The sequence below is a fragment of the Delphinapterus leucas genome, chromosome 12, assembly GCF_059928025.1.
Source record: "Delphinapterus leucas isolate spDelLeu-1000000601 "Yukka" chromosome 12, BTC_Dleu_Yukka2, whole genome shotgun sequence".
Taxonomy (NCBI): Eukaryota; Metazoa; Chordata; class Mammalia; order Artiodactyla; family Monodontidae; genus Delphinapterus; species Delphinapterus leucas.
This window is the reverse complement of record NC_143140.1, coordinates 8,647,588-8,661,232: the sequence shown is the minus strand read 5'-3', so window position 1 is coordinate 8,661,232 and position 13,645 is coordinate 8,647,588.

The following is a 13,645-nucleotide window of genomic DNA, read 5'->3' as shown; positions in this document are numbered from 1 at the left end:
TGCTGATGGTGGAGTAGAGGCAACACTGTATGTAAGTGTGCTGAGGCCTCGGCCACCTCTCAGAAAGAGCCTGGAAAGCATGAGAAAAACAAATTATTCAGCCTTGCAACACCTTGTTCAATCCCTATCGCATCAACTGGCAAAGCTTTTGTCTTGAGTATGACAAGTAAGTAATGTAACTTCTTAATTTCCTCTTGCAGAATTAGGTCTGTTTTACTATAACAGTGACTCTCTGGCTTTGGTGTGAGGTGCAGTAAAGAAGCTTCCAGGTGACTCAAGAGGCAACTGTACAAACCTAGTTCAGTTCACAGGCAATCAGAAACACTCTTTTCCTGGCCTCATCGTCAATGTAAGATACATAAGCTCTTCCTAACCATTGCCCCACAAAAACCTCGTATGGTGTCCTGCTGCCTTCAAAGTTACTAGCCGAGCTCCCAGAAACAGGAAGTTAGAATGGAGGGTGCCAGGCGCTGGGGGGAGGGGGAAAAAGGGGGTTTGCCGTTCAACAGATAATAAACATTTAGGTTCTGGAGACCTGCTGTACAACTTAGTGCCTCTAGTTAACAATACTGTATTGGTGCCATTAAAATTCTGTTAAAAGTTTATATCTCAAGTTAAGTGTTCTACCACAAATTTAAAAGTAAAAACAAAAATAAATGTCTTAATCATATTTCACAGACATGAATAAAGGCAGGGGAGAAGATGAAATCATACACAGTAGGTCCTTTGTTGGTAAGGGGTGATCCGGCAGTCAAGACTTCATTCATTAAGGGGGTTCATGGCCAGTTGATTTTCCTCAAACTCCAAACCATCTCAGAGAAACTTTTACTCCTGAGACTTTATCACCAAAGGGTGTATTTTATGGTTAAATATTCATTTAAAGACATCTTTAGTAATTTATCAAAGAGCTACCCTGAAGTTATAATAAAACTTTCTGATATGACTTAAGACACACTTAAGGAAAACGGTGATGCCTACAGAAAAAATTCCTTGCCAACAATTTTCTACAAAGACCAAAAATGTAATTGACCTTTTAAAAGGACCATGGCTCTGTTTCAACCAAGCTAAGATGCTCATAAAACAGAATTTAATGTCCCCACCCCTGCCCACTTTGTGTGGGCAACGCTTTTGCTAAATATACGCATGAAGACATTATTAAAGATCAGCATCATCACCTTTTTATATTTTCTATTTTAAAATAATATGATTTTTCTGAAATTGCCCTATTTTACTTTTAAGAAATACTTTGTAGGATTTTAATGTGAACTGTTAGCAAAATACTTTTAAATGATAGTCTACTCTGGTTCTTCTGAGATATTCATATTGGCAATGTATGAAACAAACATAATAGCTTAATACGTTGCTCTTCTGATATTTTTTTTTCATTTCTCTATGTTAATTTAAACTTTATTTCATCTTAATAATGGAAATATCACAACACTTCACCTTTTACTTTACCCTTAAAAGAATGCAATTTTATCTTTACCTAATTTAGCAGTAAAAAGTATCTGCAGCTCAGATGAACACAAAGTGACTCTCTGATTACCCTAACGATATCACCTTACAGCATTTTTAAACTTTTCTCCCATTTCTATTCATAGCTTTGAATGATCTGTAGACTAAAACAACTTTGACTACTTTTTATCTTTCCTTTTACTTAGCTAGACATATTTTTTTTCTCTAGGAACAAATTCTTCCTTTGCCTGACTCAGCCATGTTTTTTAAACAGAGAGGTACTCAAATTAATGTTACAAAATAATAAAATACTCAATGTGAGTTTAAAGCATTAAGTCATAAGACTCATTAGACCAGAAAACAATAAATACATTTGATTTTTTTACCTGTGAAATAGTCTCAAGTTTAGTTTTCAGTAGAAGGGCAAATAAAAAAGTATTGATAGGATAAGCACAGTGAGTAGTTCTTGGATATCTTTTCATGAAAAAAAAAAGAAAGAGAGGGAGGGAAGGAGGGAGGAAAAAGAGAAGGAAGACATAGCATAAAACTTCATAGTATCTCAGGGTACTAAGATCAGGGAGCAGTGATGGAGGCTTTACCTCCTACCTTCTACCCTTTCTAGAAGCTTGATTGTGTGCAAGACATTTGCATTATTTTTTACAAAATAGATTTTACAAAAGGTTAGTATTTCAGACCTTTTTCCTTAGCCTAGCTAATATATCCCGGGCCATAATTATTTGAATATAGTGCCAACAGATTAATGAAGTACAACTGAAGCTATGGTGCTTAATATTTTCAGAATGTATTAAATCTCAAGTGTATCCTTAAAGATATTTCTTTAAAGCCCAACCTCATTTCTTTAAAACGTATACCTGTGGTAATTCATAATATGATATCAAATATGTTTTTTCTTCAAAATAAGAAAAGGATCAAAGATTTGTTAAAGAATAATGATGGCAAGCAAGCCAGTGTTTATTTCATACCATGTTCTTAATCCTCATTTACAGTTGGGTTTTATAATGTTATTTTTAATAATTTTATTAATATTCTTCTCCAGGGAATTTATTTCTAATGTGTTATTCTATAGCTAATTTTCTGGAATAAATTCCATTTCAAAACAAGAGCAATCAAACCCAAAGGAGACTGCAGATATACTTACTAAAATCAGTACACTATAAATGCACGTTTTCTTTCAAGACAACAAAGCAGTGGTGTATAAAACAGTACAGCCACTCTTGCAAAGAAGAGGACTCAAGGTACCAAATAAATTTTAAGCAGTTTTCTATCTAAGGAAACGGGTGTGTGCGTGTGTGTTTGTGTTTAGGTGTGTGTATGTGTGTGTCTGTACATGTGTGCATATGTGCATGTGCATGTGTGTATGTGTGTATTTTGTGTGTGAGTGCATGTGTGCATTTTCAAACATATGAAAATGAGAGCACATTTACCTTTGGAAACACACCCATACATATATCTGCTTCTCTCTGTGTGGAGAAAGAGCAAGAAATATAAGAAAAAGAAAGGAAGAGTCTTTTGGAGAAATTAATCATGTCTTACTTTCAACAGAGGCTGCAGAATCAGCCTTTATCCCCTATCACATCACTCTCCTGCTGCCCTTTAGGGGAACATTGTAAGCAGTTGAAATCCTCTACAATGGGTGGGTTTTCAGGGACCTCAGGATTTCAGCTCAGTCTCTAGTAGATGGATGGCGTGTGTTGCAGAAACAAGTTAGACTTTGCCTTCTGGAACTTACTGGGTGAGGACTTTCATTAATTTCTTCTTAAAAAAAATTTCAGCAGTCAGCCATCACAACAGTTACGAAAGCAATTTTTACATTTTCATATACATGTGATTTGATAAATCATATCAGAAATAAGAGAGATGGAAATATCAGGTATTTACAGTATGTTCAACCTGTACTGACCTTTTCTATTTGAATAATACTAATAATAACAACATTAACAGCTAATTTTTGGTTAAGCACTTAATATATGCTACAAACATATACTGTCTCTGCTAATCCTTATTAAAAACTTGTGAGGACATTGGTATTATTATTATTATCACCTATTTAAATATGGAGAAACAAATGTGGAGAAACTGAGTCAGCCTCTGAGGACAAGGAAAGTTATAAATATGTTCTAAGTGATAACCAGAATTTGGGTTGATTTTCAAGCAGGTTGATTCTCTCCACTTGACTGAGAAAGTAACCATCTTTTCATTCCTCACTGTTCGGTCTGAATCTTTTCTGAGCCTTGGATTTCCAACTTCCTGAATAACGTTGCAATGGCATGAAATTTGATGGTTTCACTTCATTTGTGTAGAAAACTCTAACTGAATTCAAGTAGAGTCAGGAAACCTCCAAATCCATTGATGGCAGGAAAATGTGACCGAAAAATGTTTAGTCATTTCTTCCTCATGACAGTGTCTTTTAGCAAAATATTCTCAAAAAGCATCCTTCTCCTCCTTCCTCTTTCCTTTTTTTGCAAGGTGCATCAAAGAGTTAAAGAGGATGGTTGAGTAATATTCCATTGTATACATGTGCCTCATCTTCTTTATCCATTCATCTGTTGATGGACACTTAGGTTGCTTCCATGACCTGGCTATTGTTAATAGTGCTGCAGTGAACGTTGTGGTACACGTCTCGTTTTGAATTATGGTGTCTCAGGGTATATGCCCAGTAGTGGGATTACTGTGTCATATGAGGAGGCCACCACCCTCACTGGTACTGCTCATATGTTTTTACGTGTCTGGTCTCAGCAGCTGCCTGAGTGTCAACCTTTTAATTCACAGGGTTTCCACTGAGGCACCCAGGGCTGGTGTAACATGTAGCCATTTCTTTTGTTCCTGTGAATGCACTGCACCCCTGCCCTATTTATCACCTCTGACTGCCAAGCCCCTATGAAAGGCACTGCTGATTCACTGAGATTCAAAACTGTTCCATAAAGCAGCTTCCTGCTTCTAGGTTCCTTTGATGAGTCTACAGGCCCTGCAGGGCACACTGGCACTTTTTTCTCAGCTTCCTTTATTGTGTCCATGGGACATGTTCTGGTTCATTTCAAATCTCACAGCATCCTAAAGAGAGGTAGAATAGAAAGACAGACCAACCTCGTGGTAGACGCTCCTCTCTTCCTTTCCGCCTGAACCTGCCCTGATGCCGTTCCTGTTCTAAGGCAGCCTTAAGCCAGAGCTAAAATGTAGAGAGCACACAAGTGGGAAGGCCAACCATCCTGATTTTCCCAGAATTGATGGAATTCCAGGATACAGGTTTTTCAGTGCTAAAACCTGCATGGTTGTTCACCCTACATACAAGATAATATCTAAAAATCCTCACCAGTCTGGAGTGTGTAGAAGAAGCCAGGGCATATGGTGTGAAGAAGGTGAAGAGAAAGTGCTCAGAAAGTTTGGACTCGACATTCTGACAAGAGTGGGATATTTTTATACACCATCTCCTTGGTGCCTTCAATGAGAGTACACAAATGAAGGTTAGTATAAAAAAGCTAACTCCAACAAAATCTGCTGTGTACTTTTGTGTTAAAGATTCCTTTTGGTTTCAATGCTGTACAAAATGCTTAAATATTATAGGGATTGAGTTCATCGGCTTTGACTGATTTTGTATTTTTGACCTATTTTTACAAATGGACATTATCCATGGTAATTATGTGTAATATTATGTTACCTTATTAGAGACCCGCCTACTCATTTTATGACATGTTCTCTTAGCTTATTTTCAAAATTTTTACTCTTGAAAGTTTTACTCTTTGCTATCTGTATTTCCTCTAGATTGTTCTTATTAAAAATAACTCAGAAGTGAGTTATCTTAATCATTTGTACATTATTAAATAATTGCATCCTCCTTTATTTTGATTTTAAATACAGTTCTCTCTTTACCTGTGAATTATATTTAGAAATGCTAGTTCCTTTTTACTCTCTCAATTATTAATTTATTCCGTCCTTGCAATGCAACTGATTATAGGTTGAAATGAGAGAGTAGAAATGAAATTAAATTATTAGTGTTATATTATTTCTGTCCCAAAATAGGGTGACTCTTCTTATACATTTCATTTGCTTCATATAGGCACATTGTTTTCATTATAACAGTAGGTGAAATGACAAGAAAACTGCTTTTAGGTAAAATTATACAGATAAAATTTTATTTGCAAAGGCATAAAAAGAACTTATTAGTTGCACTGAGTGAAAATAGACTAAGAGGAGTGATGAGAAGTTGTTCATCATGGCACTGAATCCACAAGATGAGTCCTCTGTTCAGTGATCACTGAAGGATGTCTTGTTAGAGACAAAGATCATTTAGTTAAATACCTTCTATCTCTTAATAGTTACCCCTCTCATTACAAATGAAGACTAATTTTCTACTACTACTAGTGAAGGTAGATGTAAGAAAGTTTTATTCCCCTCCCCCCACTAAATGGATAAACTTTCCTTTGCCCAAAACACAGACTATTTAGTAAAACGGAAGTAGGCTTAGCTCCTTCTCCCATTTTCCCCCAGCTCAGTGTGGAGAAAAGGAAGGAAATCTGTCCAATAAAGGTGTGGTGCATCACTATTCTTCCTAATTTCAGTCAGGGTACTGCATACGCTGCATTACCAGGAACAGAGAAACTGGGTCTGTGTCTTCAAGTCAGGGCAAGAAAATTAACTCTGTCACTGTGTTTCCACAAGCACAGCAATAATAGTACAGACAAGGTGCAAATTCTGTTTCCCCAGGCTGCCACTGAGAGAGGAGAGTCATGGAGTCTTCCCTTTGTTATTGTTGTAATCAAAAGAAACCAAGCACTCAAGGGACAGGCTGCCCAATCATTAGTAACACAACTATATTTATTTTCAATTTACTGACAAAAATTCAACCATACTCTTATATTTTGATATTAGCATTTGCTCTTCATAGTGACCACTGAAGCAATTACAAGGATGTCCAGGCTTCCCCAAGGGGGGGTTCCCCAGGTGCCTTATCAATGGAGCTGGAGCACACAGCAAGTGTAAGTTTGGCACTCATCAAAGACCTTGTGCGTAGATGATCCAATAAATTACTCTTTATAGAAGTAATTACTCTGTAAGAAAAGACAGAACAGTTGCAGTTCAAAGACATGAAATCCACTTAGTGATTCTGTAAGACAATATACCATTCTCTATCTCTTATTCAGAAGACTGGGATAAAATCATCTGTGGAAGGGAGGTATACAGTTAAAATTAATACAGGATATTATAGTATAGTTATTGTACCAAAATGTGTATTCCAATACTCAGTTTGGGGGGCAAGAAAGATAATGAAAAATTATCTTAAGATAATTCCAAGACAGTGCAGTATGTGTTACAATAGAAGTTTGAACAATATGTGGGGATCAGAGGAGAGAATTAGTCCAGGGTCCTGAGAGTCAGGGAGGGGTCAACAGTGGTGACTGTTCAAGGCAGAACAGTACTTTTCTATTGAGGATGATGAGGGAGCACATTTCTTACCAACAAAGAGCATCAAGCTGTGACAGGGCTTATCTTTCTTGGGAACAGAAGTTTATCCCTGTTGTTAGAGATGTGAGTAGCAGGAGATGAGGGTGGAGCATAGGTTAGAGACAGGGGAATTCATTGGGAATTGGGAATTCAACGTTATCTTAGTGTTTTTCTATTTCATAAATCAGGTATTACTCTGGTGTGTGTATGTGTTGTGTGAAGATCCACCTACCAAGTACCAAAGAAGTTGTAAATGAACCTAAGGCCAAAGTGGCTTTATTAAAATGCTTCTTCTCCTTGGACACCTTCATCAAGGAGTGCCACATCTGTAGAAAAAACACTGGAGATCTATTATTTTTAAATTCAGGAAATTTATTAATTTTGATAGTCATTTTAAATTATCTGTTTCTTAAGTGGATTTTCAGGATGCTTTTTTCCCTCCATCTACCTGTGATGCATAATAGGATAAAAGTTCATATAAATATCTGTCATTGTGAACTCCATCCAGGAAGGCTGATTCTGCTCTGAGTAAAAGTGCCCTGTTTGTGGTGGTTTCACACATAAGATATGAACCACACAGAATTACAGTGATGTTCCAAATTCAACACAGCTTTGTTTTCAACTAAAGAATAAAGACAAGTTGGAGAAATATAATTGTCTTTGTCCTTACAAGCATAAATTATCTTTAAGAAATACATATTAATACATTATGTAAATGTACTTGATACATTAACACACCTTAAATTTGTTGAAATAATCTTAGATCTAATCTATTTGGGAAAAGGCTATGAAACAGAACAGCATGGATCCTTTCATTGTCCCATTTCGCATTCATAGTTTATATGCATCTAATGATTAAAAAGCAAAGTCCTTGTTTAAATAAAAGTCTCAGATTGAAAATATGTAGATGCCTACAAACATATCATTAAATGGAAAGTAATGTTTGGTGCTGCTGCAGGCTTTAAATATTGTATGAGTCAAAACTAAAAGCCAAAGGGATTTGCAACAAATAGATGGAGCGTGATTTCACAACAAACTTTGAAACCAAAATTTCAACTAAAATGACAAATATGAAATATTTAATACCTGAAGAAATTGGAGGGTCAGTTTCTGAGTCTATTATGGTAGAAAAAATGTTTATATCTGTTTTGGGTAGAAAATAACTATTGCTTAATAATTTGCTAGAAAATAATTTCAAATAGAACAAATCTCAGTGTAAATATTATATTGGTATAAGTTTGAATGTATCTTGGTAACTTTTATAAATTTTATAAAGAGATAATGGACTGGTATATAAATGTGTACTTATGTAGATATGTAAGGTAAACTTGAAATTTCTTTTATGACATGATTTGTTCTAGATTGCTATTTATAAGCAGATTCATCCACCTTCATGCAGATAATTTTCAAATGTATAACCCTCATGCTTATCTTTTATTTTCATTCTAATGAAGTTTTCTTTGGATGACACGTATAATGGTAAAAAATATATTGTTTATCATTTAGCTATTTCAACTACTGCTTATTTCTACTACTACTACTATTTAGCTATTAGCTATACTCCTTTTGTTAGTATTATAAACTTGAAGCCATAGTTTTATCTTCATTCACAACCCTTTATTCTCAGTCTCAGTAATCTAATTACTTCTTGGATCTACTAGAAGAATCCAGGAATTTATACCTGAGAAAGAAACTGGGCTGAGATTCAGGATTTTTTTGCCCTCTATTTAATTACATATTAAGCTATCAACAAAATCTTCCTAAAACATAGCTTTGAAAATGATAGGCAGGTAATAAAATATTAAATCACTTTGATGATTTTTTAGAATAAATATTGTGTTCATACAGAAAATGGAGTTTTCCAAAGTATATCAAAAGACCCAGTTTCTTTTCTATAGTAAAATTATTCCCCAAAAAACATAATAGAATACAAATATATAATATCCTTAGAAAATATAAATGAGTCAAATTTCTCTAAGACATTCTATTATTAGCAATATTAAAATATTTTCTTTGACGCATTAAGAATTAGACTTTACTATTCCTAAACTCAAGCATTTACTCAGCTGTTAAAGTGAAAATGTGTGTGGAAGAAAGAAAAAAGGCATAAAGGCATAAAGGCTGTAATTATGGACTAGGGCGCAGACAGCTCGGGTCCCTGCATCTTCAGTCACTGGTCTTACATACAGGCCTTTAATCCATTTTGAGTTTATTTATATATATGGTGGGGGAAAATATTCTAATTTTGTTCTTCTACATGTAGCTGTCCAGTTTTCCTGGCACCACTTTTTGAAGACACTGTCTTTTCTCCATTGCATATTCCTGCCTCCTTTGTCATACATTAATTGACCATAAGTGCATGGGTTTATTTCTGGGCTCTTTATTCTGTTCCATTGATCTATGTGTCTGTTTTTGTGCCAGTGCCATACTGATATGATTACTGTAGCTTTATAGTATAGTCTGAAGTCTGGGATGCTGATTTTGGACATTTTTGTCCTTTTCTCTCAAGATTGTTTGGGTTCATTGGGATATTTTGTTTTTCCATACAAATTTTAAAATTAATTGTTCTAGTTCTGTGAAAACTGTCATTGGTATTTTGATAGGGATTTTTATCAAATCAGTAGATTGCCTTGGGGAATATGGTCACTTTTAAGAATACTAATTCTTAAAATCCACAAACACTTCACATCTTTCCATCTCTCTGCCTCATATTCAATTTATGTTATCAGTGTTTTATAGTTTCCAAGTACAGGTCTTTTACCTTCTTAGATCTATTTCTAGGTATTTTGTTCTCTTTGGTGCAATGGTAAATGGGATTATTTCCTTAATTTCTCTTACTGAGAGTTTGTTCTTAGTCTATAGAAACACAGAGATATCTGTATATTAATCTTGTATCCTGCAAATTTACCAAATTAATTGATGAACTCTAGTAGGTTTTTGGTGGTGCCTTTAGGATTTTCTATGTATAGTATCATGTCATCTGCAAATAGGGACAGTTTTAGTTTTTCATTTCCAGTTTGGATTCTTTGTATTTCTTTTTCTTGTCTGACTGTTGTGGCTAGGATTTCTAATAAGGTGTAGTTAGGTTGTTTGAGATTTTTCATGTTTCCTGAGGTAGACTTATACTGCTATAAAATTCCCTCTTAGAAATGCTTTTATTGCACCCCACAGATTTTGAATCATGTGCTTTCATTTTCATTTTTCTCCAGGTATTTTTTTTCTCTGATTTCTTCAGTGATTAATTGGTTGTTTAGTAGCATATTGTTTAGCCTACACAGGTTTGTTTTTTGTAGTTTTTACTTATTTTTGGTAGTCCTAGTCTTATAGTGTGTAGACTAGTCTTATAGTGTGTAGACAGAAAAGATACTTGATATGATTGAATTTTTCTTAAATTTACTGAGGTTTATTTTGTGACCTAGCATGTGATCTATCCTAGAGAAAGTTCCATGTGCAATTGAAAAGAATCTGTATTCCACTGCTTCTGGATAGAATATTCTATATTTATCTATTAAATCCATTTGGTCTAATGGGTGGTTTAAGAACAGGTAGTTTATTGATTTTCTGTTTGGATGATTTACCCACTGATGTAAGTAGGGTGTTAAAGTTCCCTACTAATATTGTGTTAATGACAGTTTCTCCCTTTATGTCTGCTGATGTTTGCTTTTTGTATTTAGAAGCTCCCATATTGGGTATATATATGTATATAATTGTTATACATTTTTTCTTGGTTCTATCCCTTGATCATTATGTAATGTTCTCTGTGTCCCTTGTTACAGTATTTGTTTTAAAGTTTATTTTGTCTGATACAAGTATTCTTACCACGTGTGCATAGAACAAATTTTTCCATCCCCTCCCTTTCAGCCTGTGTGTATTTAGATCTGAAATGGGTATCTTCTAGGCAGTATATATATATTGGTCTTGTATTTGTATCTATTCTGTCACTTTGTATCTTTTGATTGGAACATTTATTTTACTTTATTTTTTTAACTTTTTTGTTTCATACTGCAGTATAGTTGATTAACAGTGCTGTGATAGTTTCACATGTACAGCAAAGTGATTCAGTTATACATATACATGTATCTATTCTTTTTCAAATAATTTTTCCCATTTAGGTTTTTACATAATATTGAGCAAAGTTCCCTGTGCTATACAGCTTGACCTTGTTGGTAATCCATTTTAAATAAAGCAGTGTATACATATCAATCCCAATTTCCCTAACTATCTCTTCCCACCATCTTCTCCCCGCCCCATAAATAAATTCATTCTCTATATCTGTTAGTCTGTTTCTGCTTTTTAAATAAGTTCATTTCTATCATTTCTTTTCAGATTCTCCTTATAAGCAATATCATATATTTATTTTTCTCTGTCTGACTTACTTCACTCAGTTTGAAAATCTCCAGGTCCATCCATGCTGCTGCAAGTGGCATTATTTCATTCTTTTTTATGGCTGAATAATATTCCATTGTATATATGTACCACATCTTCTTTGTCCATTCCTCCATCAATGGACATTTATATTGCTTCCATGTCTTGGCTATAGTAAACAGTGATGTAATGAACATTGTGGTACATGTATCATTTTGGACCACATTTTTCTCCAGATATATGCCCAGGAGTGGGATTGCAGGATCATATGATAGCGCTACTTTTAGTTTTGTTAAGGAACCTCCATACTGTTCTCCATAGGGGCTGTACTAATTTACATTCCCACCAACAGTGTAGGAGGGTTCCCTTCTCTACACACCTTCTCTGGTATTTATTGTTTGTGGATTTTTTTTTTTAATTATTTATTTATTGGCTGTGTTGGGTCTTCATTTCTGGGCAAGGGCTTTCTCTAGTTGCCGCGAGTGGGGGCCGCTCTTCATCGCAGTGTGCAGGCCTCTCACTGTCACGGCCTCTCTTGTTGCAGAGCACAGGCTCCAGACGTGCAGGCTCAGTAGCTGTGGCTCACGGGCCCAGTTGCTCCAAGGCATGTGGGATCTTCCCAGACCAGGGTTTGAACCCGTGTCCCCTGCATTGGCAGGCAGATTCTCAACCACTGCACCACCAGGGAAGCCCTGTTTGTGGATTTTTTGATGATAGTCATTTTGACTGGTGTGAGATGGTACCTCATTGTAGTTTTCATTTTCATTTCTCTAATAATTAGTGATGCTGAACATCTTTTCATGTGTTTCTGGGCTATCTGTATATCTTCTTTGAAGAAATGTCTATTTAGGTCTTCTGCCCACTTTTTGATTGGGTTGTTTGTTTTGATGATATTAATCCACATGGGTTGTTTGTAAATTTTGGAGACTAATCCCTTGTCAGTCACATCATTTGCAAATATTTTCTCCTAATCTGTGGGTTGAATTTTCATTTTGTTTATGATTTCCTTTGCTGTGCAAAAGCTTTTGCATTTACTTAGGTCCCACTTGTTTATTTTTGTTTTTATTTCCATTATTCTGAGAGATGGATCAAAAAAGATACTGCTGCAATTTACATCAGAGCATATTCTGCCTATGTTTTCCTCTAGGAGTTTTATAATGTCCAGTCTCACATTTAGTTATTTAATCCATTTTTAGCTTATTTCTGTGTACGGTGTTAAAAAATATTCTAATTTCATTTTTTAACATGTTGCTGTCCAGTTTTCCCAGCACCACTTATTGAAGAGACTGTCTTTTCCCCCATTGCATATTCTTGCCTCCTTTGTTTTGATTAATTGACCATAAGTACACGGGTTTATCTCTGGGCTTTCTATCCTGTTCCATTGATCTATATTTCTGTTTTTGTGCCAGTCCTATACTGTTTTGACTACTGTAGCTCTGTAGTATAGTCTGAAGTCAGGGAGCCTTATTCCTGCAGCTCTGTTTTTCTTTCTCAAGATTGTTTTCCTATTCGGGGTCTTTTTGTGTCTGTATACAAATTTTAGAGTTTTTTCGTTCTAGTTCTGTGGAACATGCCATTGGAAATTTGATAGGGATTGCTTTGAATCTGTAGATTGCATTGGGTAGTATAGTCATTTTGACAATATCGATTTTTCCAGTCCAAGAACATGGTATATCTTTCCATCTGTTTGTGTTGTCTTCAATTTCTTTCATCAACATCTGATAGTTTTTGGAGTACAGATCTTTTGTTTCCTTAGGTAGGTTTATTCCTAGGTGTTTTATTCTTTTTGATGTAATGGTAAATGGAATTATTTATTGAATTTCTCATCTTTCATTGTTAGTGTGATCAGAACATTTAATCCATTTATATAAAGTACTTATTGGTAGATATATATTTATTGCCATTTTGTTAGTTGTTTGGGGTTATTTTTCAGTTATTTTTAGTTCCTTTCTTCTTTTTTTTCTCTTCTCTCATGAGCTGATGTCTATCTTTAATGTTATGTTTGGACTCATTTCTCTTTTGTGTGTGTACATCTACTATAGATTTTTGGTTTGTCATTACTATCAGGTTTATATTTAGCAATCTATACATGATTATTTTAAGTCCCTCATTTCTTAATGTCAAACACATTTTAACAACCCTGAAATTTTCCTCCCTTTCTCCTACAATTACTGTTTTTGCCTTCATATTTTACATCTTTTCTGTGTCTCTCTTAACTACTTATTGTGGATATAGAAAATTTTAGGTCAAAATGGTCATTAATAAAAAGTCTACAAGTTCTTTGATCTTTGCAATCATTACTTTGACCTCTGTCTTGAGTAGATTGTCTATCTTCTCTTTAGTTCTAGGGTTTTAGCTTGTTCCT